The sequence below is a fragment of the Camellia sinensis genome, chromosome 13, assembly GCF_055761805.1.
Source record: "Camellia sinensis isolate YWXY chromosome 13, ASM5576180v1, whole genome shotgun sequence".
NCBI classification, from domain to species: Eukaryota; Viridiplantae; Streptophyta; class Magnoliopsida; order Ericales; family Theaceae; genus Camellia; species Camellia sinensis.
In genome coordinates, this window is record NC_138973.1 from 17,093,473 (window position 1) to 17,101,515 (window position 8,043).

An 8,043-nucleotide genomic window follows, 5' to 3' on the forward strand; every position below is an offset into this window, starting at 1 on the left:
CGGATTGTAGAGAGGCAGTAGGAGCAAAATGAGGAAGAAGGGGCTTGTATGTATAGATGGAGAAACCGCCAAGAATTCAAATTCTGGCAGACGGCTGGGTTGGCTACTTGAGGTCCAATGGAAGCCTGCCACGTGTCCCCATTTATGACGACGTCAGAACTGAAGGGACAGGTTGAAGAGTTGAGGAGACAACCGGGCCATTTTTTAAGAAGAGAACGTCAATCGAGGAGTTGAACCGGACAAATTTCACAGACAAGGGTCAACTAGCTCGGTCGCCGATTCGCATTCTGAGGATCGAGGAAGTGTTATCCCGGTCGGAATATGTAATCCTAGTCACGCTTTTGCGGACGGAATTAAGGGGCAATTGAGAGGGAGATTTATGATCTAAAATTGGGCCGTGGTAACGGCCGGACAGATTTGGGCTGAACACATTGGGCCGTGGAAGTTTTGGGCCTGTCTAGAGAGTGTGCTCGGTCAAGGCTAGGCATTGACAAGGCGGTTCTTCACAGCACAAGGACCAGTCAAGTGATGGCTAAGCCGAGTTGTTCGCTGCCTCTCTGGGCTCTACGGTTCGAGAGTTAGCTTCGTGGGAGCGCCGACGTCCAACCAGTATGAGCTGAGCCGAGCTCGGCTCTGCCGGAATGTAGCCGAGCACGGTCGATATTGAACATGGCCTTGAGTAGCTCGGTTATGGAGCGCTTGGGCTTAAGTGTGGAATGGTTGTTGGTAGCCGAGATAATGTTGACCGGCTGCCGAGCTCCCAGCAGAGTAGGCTGGCAGTTGGGATTAGGTGATGCTCAGCAAGATTTGTGCTGACGGATGGGATAGCAGAGCCACGTGCCGAGAGATCACTCGGAGTAGATTTGGGGCGCAGAGAGTATATAAGCATGTCTGCGCCCCCCATACGTGGACAGATGACAATTTGGTGAGAAAAACACTAAACACTCAATCCTCTCTCTCTCTCTCTCTCTCTCTCTATCCCTGTGTGTGTCTAACTTGATCGTCGGAGGGGTATTGTTAAAATCCACCTACTCTCCACCTACTTCACCCACTTAAACCTACTCCACTAAACCTAACCCACTACACCACTACTACCTCACCTACTCCACTAAACCTAACCCACTACACCACTACTACCTCACCTACTCCACTAAACCTAACCCACTACACCACTACCACCTCACCTACTCCACTAAACCTAACCCACTACACCACTACCACCTCCACTTCACCTACTCCTTACCTACTACACACTCACCCTCTTCTATATATAGGAATCATGAATCATTGTAATAGACATCAATATATCAATCAATAATAATACATACAATTTATTCTCTCTCTTTCTCTATACATTATTTCTTACATGGTATCAGAGCTGGTTTAAAACCTAGTATTTTCGCTTCTCCGGCGGGCGGCAACCTCACCTTAGCCGCCTGCCGGACCTCAACCTATTCCGCTGATAAAATCAACAAAGATTTGTGCAACTGTAGTCATGTGTGAGGCTGATGGAGAAGAATTCTTCACCTCATATGACGAGACAGTCTGGAACTGGAAACATTGCAACATTCTGCTCTGGAATTCTGCAGCAGCTAGATTATAGCTTGGTTGAGTGCCAAGCTTTGGTTCTTCCACCCACTCTTGAACTTGCCCAGCAAAGTGTGAAGGTTCATGCTTGTGTTGGAGGGACTAGTGTGCGCGAAGATCAGCGCATTCTCTCCAGTGGGGTTCATGTTGTTGTTGGTACTCCTGGTCGTGTGTTTGACATGTTGCGGAGACAATCACTTCGCCCTGTTTACATCAAAATGTTTGTCTTGGATGAAGCTGATGAAATGCTGTCACGAGGTTTTTAAAAATCAGATCTATGATATTTTCCAGTTGCTGCCACCCAAAATCCAGGTTGGGGTGTTCTCAGTTGCTGTCACCCAAAATCCAGGTTGGGGTGTTCTCTGCCACAATGCCACCAGAGGCTCTTGAAATCACCAGGAAATTCATGAATAAGCCTGGAAAGAGAAAAAGCTCATGCTAGGATTTGCGAAGTGATTCGCTGCAGGAATTTTGGCTTTGGATGAAACCCTTACCATACTCCACTCATTCTCTCCAACTGTTCTAACTTTTTATTTTTATTATTATTATTATTATATCAAATAATCAATGCACTCATGTTCCCCACTAACAGTGTCCACTTTTGACCCAAACCATTTTCAATCCATCATTTCTCCTTCACCTTTTGCACCCCACTCACCGACTCTCTCTCCACTTTATCACATGGGTTTGTCCCTCTCTCCTCCATTTGATTTCAAAAATCACTTATTTTTATTTATTTTTTTCCAAGTCACTTTTCCTCTTTTTTAAATACCCCACTTTATTTTGAAACAATCGCACTGATGTTTTTCATATAATCCATCTATAAATATTTTTTATCTATTTTCTTTCTCCCTTGTTTTCTTTCATTTTATTTTTATTTTTTCAACAAAACACTCCCAAAACAAAAAAAAAAAAAAAAAAAAAAAAACAACATTTTACAAACTTGTTATTTCTTCATGCCGGGGATCAACCCCGATCAGCATTTTACACCATAAAAAAAAAAAAAAATAAATAAAAAAAATAAAAATAAAAAAAACACAAAACAAAACAAAACACAACCAACACAAATCGGAACAGTGGGATTTTTCTTCTCGCCTATTCCGCCGGTCTTTTCTTCTTGCCTCCGTCCTGGGCGGTCCTTGACGGTGTTGCCTCCGTGCTTCCTCGACCACCAAGCAAGTTGCCTCCTCCCTGCTCCTCCACTGCAGCATATGGTGGACCTCCAAATCGGAACATCACGGTGGCCTTCCGCTTCAGCTCCTTGTTTTCTGCCCTTAGCACGCTTATCTCTGCTCGCGCATCCTTATACATGCGTTGGAGCAGAGCCAGCTGGGAGTTTAACTGCTGCACCTCATTTGCCCTACTCTGCAGCCGGTTCGACAAGTTTGTGACCGCCGTCATGCTTTCCACACATGCCTTCAACGTATACTGATTGGCCTCCACATCCGACAGCACTGCCATTCTTTGCTCCACAGACCGCATCGGAAAGTTCAATGGAGCAAAACCAGAGGTGTTTGGTTGCGGTTCACTGGCCACCGCACCAGTTATTTCTCTTGTGGGCTCGTTCAGTTCTGGAAAGAGCGTGAGCAGGTTCTGGGTAACTGGACGGGAAGAAGAGGCCATGTTTTTGAGTTGCTAAGTGTTTCAGAGAAGGGTTGGTTTCCGGGTGTTTCAAGATTTGCAGAGACAAGCTCTCCGAGCGTTCAGAGGTTTCAGACTCGTATGCACAGCCTTCGCCTCAACCTTGTTTTAAATAGCCAGGGCCAGCCACGCGCATCGCGCGCCTCTTGCCACTAGCCGACAAACGGGCACGCAAGCCAAGGCGCCCACGTGCCTCGCCATCATGTCCGGCACACCTTTTGATGAATTGGGCACGCCTTTTGATGGCACGCCTTTTTACAATATTGGGCACAACTTTTGAGGGTGCGACTTTTTAAGGGTCCGACAAGACTCTGTAAACTGTCCCGACATTGATTCCGGTTAGCTCCTTTATGGGTCCGACAAGACTCTGTAAACTGTCCCGACATAGATTCCGGTTAGTTTCTACAAGGGTCCGACAAGACTCTGTAAACTGTCCCGACATAGATTCCGGTTAGTTTCTACAAGGGTCCGACAAGACTCTGTAAACTGTCACAACAACTGTCACAACATTGTCTGCTACAACGGTCCGACATGACCCCATAAACTGTCTTCTACACCGTTATGACACCACCATACAGTGTCCTCTACAACGTTATGACACCCCCATACAGTGTCCTCTACAACGTTATGACACCCCCATACAGTGTCCTCTACAACGTTATGACACCACCATTCAGTGTCTTCACCAATGGTCTGACACGACCATACAGTGTCTCCTATCCTTTTTTATTTTTATGTATTTTCTTGTTTTGTTACTCTCTCCAAACTCAAGTTGGTTAGTTCCTATCCCCCTTGAGTTTGCGGGGGGCTGTTAAAATCCACCTACTCTCCACCTACTTCACCCACTTAAACCTACTCCACTAAACCTAACCCACTACACCACTACTACCTCACCTACTCCACTAAACCTAACCCACTACACCACTACTACCTCACCTACTCCACTAAACCTAACCCACTACACCACTACCACCTCACCTACTCCACTAAACCTAACCCACTACACCACTACCACCTCCACTTCACCTACTCCTTACCTACTACACACTCACCCTCTTCTATATATAGGAATCATGAATCATTGTAATAGACATCAATATATCAATCAATAATAATACATACAATTTATTCTCTCTCTTTCTCTATACATTATTTCTTACAGGTATTCCGGCCACACACCGCCGGGTAGCTCACCGCCGTTGTGCTCGTAGGTTGATCGGACAGGCAAGAGCTTGGAAGAAAGGAGTACGAGCTTGTCGGAATATTTGCTCCCCGTACAATTCTTTAAACTTACTCTAGCATTACATTTGCTAATAATATTATATCAACTGAAACTAAATAAATACTGGTCATATTATTATTGTTACATAATTGAACTTGTCCCGAATGAAGTGTGATTTGGAATTTTAAATTCCTTAATAAATATGCCGTTATAGTTTAGGATTTTAAAATATGTACTTGTGTTAGTTTATAATTTGATTTAAGATTTTAAATGATTTGTTTGTGTTACGAATTAATTTTATTGTGTTTTTAATTTTATAAGTTTTAATGTTGGAGCATTTTAGAAAATGGGTAGAAAAGGGTCTAAAATAAATATTTACAAAATGGGAAAAAAATAAGGCTCAAAAATAAATTTTTGAAGAAAAAAGTTCAATCCGCAAACCCCCCGCACATCCACGAACCCTATCCTCACAAACCGCAAATCGTATTGTGGGCGGTTGCGGGTTGTCTTTTCTCCAAACCGCATAGATGCGGGCGGGTCCAAACCGATCCGTAAACCGTCCAAATCCGAACCGTGAACACCCCTACTCTTTGCTTTTCTGCACATTTTTTTTTATAAAAAGTCAAAAAATTACTAAAATAATTTATTCCCAAACAAGGCTTTAATTTCATACATATTTTTTATTTCTATTTTTAAGTATCTTTTCAAATATTCTAACAAAACAGATCGTAAGTAAATTTCTAATAAAAAAAGTAAAAACTAAACGATTCTTTGCTCAAATAAAAAAAAAGCTCTACCCCCATAAGAACCGTACGTGCGGGCGCCCCCGCATGTGGCTCAAGTGGCGACGGCCTTTTCCTTCGCGCTTGGTAACTGCTTCGCTATAGCTAACTTACTACTACTAGCCTATTGGCTAGAGCCAATCTTCGACTGCGAGATGTACCAAAAGAAAACTTATTCGCCTAAAATATAAAATTTTATTCATTAAATGGGATTAAAATTTATTAGCAAGATTTGAGTATAATAGTGCAACTTTAAGACATGCATATTGAGACAACATTTTTCAATGCAATTTAAGCTTGTTTATTACAACAAAATTTTAATATTTATTTAAAAATTACATATTACTTTAATATAAAATATAAAATATATAATGTAAAATTTATATTTTTATAAAATTTTGTAATAAAATTTATCATTTATTCATTTTATTCGGTACATAACACAGGCTGATTGTTAGTAGAGAGATTTGGTGATAGACCTCTCAGTGTCTAACTTGTCCTTCAAAAAAAAAAGAATTATATAAATCATTTCAAAACCCCTTAGTATTTTAAAATTTATTTCTTTTATTATAATACCCTCATATATATATATATATATATGTGTGTGTGTGTGTGTGTGTCAACTTGTAATCACTCTCTCTCATCTTAATCTCTCTTCTATTTGTCTCGCACTTATCACTATTCTCTTCATCGGCACCACCGCCGCTCACCATGGAACTCTTTCTTCATCGTCTTCATCACCACTATCATTTGTTGCATCCACAACTTCAGATCCGAGATCATTCACAATTGTCATCACCGAAAAATGTTGATTTGCGATGGTTCGCAAACCTCAAATCTGAGATCTACAGGTGTAAAAATGGCCCGCGGTCCAAGATGGGCCCGGCCCGTTCAAGCCCGCTTGGGCCCAGGCCTGAGCCCCTAAGCTAGAGCCTGGGCCATTGTTTTTAAGCCCGATCTGCCCTGTGGCCTAGCCCATCGGCCCGCTTAAAGGCCCACTTATGGCCCAGCTCGAAGCCTAGCCCACGCCAAGGCCCAGTATATTTTTTAATGGAAAATAATAAAATTTTGGTAAAAAAAAAATTTAAAAAATGGTTAGGCCCGCCCAAACCCGAGGCCATGCCCAAGCCCATTGGGTTGGCCCACCCAAAGCTCGAATACCCATGGGCTTGGGCCTGGGCTTGGGCTTACTTTTTTGGCCCGTGGGTCGGCTCAACCACGCCCAAATTTTGGCGGGAGCCCTGTCACGACCCAAACTCGCCCCTAAGGGTTTAGCATCGTAACCAGCCAGTAATCCGTGATTACCAATGGCCTGCTTGACAGTAATAAAAATAGTATAGAGTAAGGGGCTTGCGGAAGCCAAATAGTAAATAGAATATGTCCAATGAGCTGTGAAAAACTGAGTGGAAAAAGACTTTCATAGACAAGTCCACAACATAACCATAAACATATATATACATATCAGATACGCGTAACATACAGGTTAGGGATCCAATCCCTTCACCATAACTGTACAGTCAAAAGTCTTAAACATTCGTTACAAAACAAAGACAAAAGGGTGAATCTACGACACCCCAAAACAGCCTTGGCTTGAACAGATTTGGAACCACGAAGTGAGGCACAATGGTTGGCTTGACAAAACGAGAGCTTAACTTGACGCTCCTAGCTTTGGTCCGATGCCTGGCCACCTACATACATATATAAACAGTGAGCTAAAGCCCAGTGAATAACGAATACGTAAAGGGGTTAAGAATGAATGTCCTTTCATTAATTAAAACAGTCATTTGCATCAGTAAATCAGTTATTCAATTAGTGGCTCATATTTCATGCCATACAGTTAAGCCTAGTGAGCTTAATTGTACAATCATTTAGAAATCATAACAGTCATACGTGGTACGTCCAATAGCAAGACAGTACAGTAGGTCTTAATAGATCGAACAGTCAGTTGATGGCCATCAAAACAGTAAACTGTAGTAGTTCCAAACATTAGAACCGACAGAGATCTCTGTAACAGTAGCAGTAACAATAACAGTAAGTTGCTATGGATGCCACGAGTACAATTTACAAATAGAACAAACATTCATTCAGTAAACATTGTCATTTCAGAAAGTAGTACAGTCAACCGTTTAGAAATAATTACAAATGAACGTATCTTTATAACATTGTTACTCACAGATTATTGGGCTATAGACAGGCTAGTCAGCATCCTCGGGTGCCAACCCTACACAGTTGCAGAATGAACACACACTAAGTTACACACTTGGGATTAATAACTTAGCCCCTATATGTCTTGGAGTGGTTCTATAACATTATCCTCATTAAGATGCCTTAAACTTGGCCTAGGAATGCCTAGGCTGAAATGAGGATGCAAAAATGTGCTTTAAAACACTTTTCAAAATTTACTGAAAACAGGGGTCTCGCTCAAGCGTGGCTTTCCACGCTCGAGCGAGCTTACCAAAATAGAGGGGTCATTCGAGCGTAGACTCCCTCGCTCGAGCGGTCTGTAAAAATGCAAAAAGTACTGGTTGCTGAAATTCTCCGCTCGATGCTCGCTCGAGCGTGAGACACAGTTCCTCGCTCGAGCGTGTCTCGTTGCTCAAGCGTGCGTCTGTACACGCAAAGAACCTGAAAGCTTGCAATCTACGCTCAAGCCAAAATTCCGTCGCTTGAGCGGAGCTCTGAACACAAAGGTGGTTGCTCAAGCCTGGAATCCTTCGCTCGAGCGTGGAAGCCAAAATCTGGGTTTTCAAATTTGCTTCCAAAGCTCAAATCAAGAATCAAACATGCCAAAACTCAATCTTTTGGGCCAAT

The 8,043-nt window shown here is 42.6% G+C and overlaps 1 long non-coding RNA gene across 2 annotated transcripts; it reads right to left on the bottom strand.

The window, feature by feature from the left end:
* Nucleotides 1–1,012: 1,012 nt before the first annotated feature.
* LOC145806019 (uncharacterized) lies at nucleotides 1,013–4,389 on the bottom strand. 2 transcript variants are annotated; one of them, XR_014348418.1, is made up of 3 exons: nucleotides 4,202–4,389; nucleotides 1,143–4,117; nucleotides 1,013–1,058 (listed from the first exon to the last, which is right to left on the bottom strand). It is a non-coding gene; the product is annotated as an uncharacterized LOC145806019 (long non-coding RNA). The 2 variants fall into 2 exon arrangements; XR_014348417.1 differs by having other exon boundaries at nucleotides 1,143–4,080; nucleotides 4,165–4,389.
* Nucleotides 4,390–8,043: the final 3,654 nt, after the last annotated feature.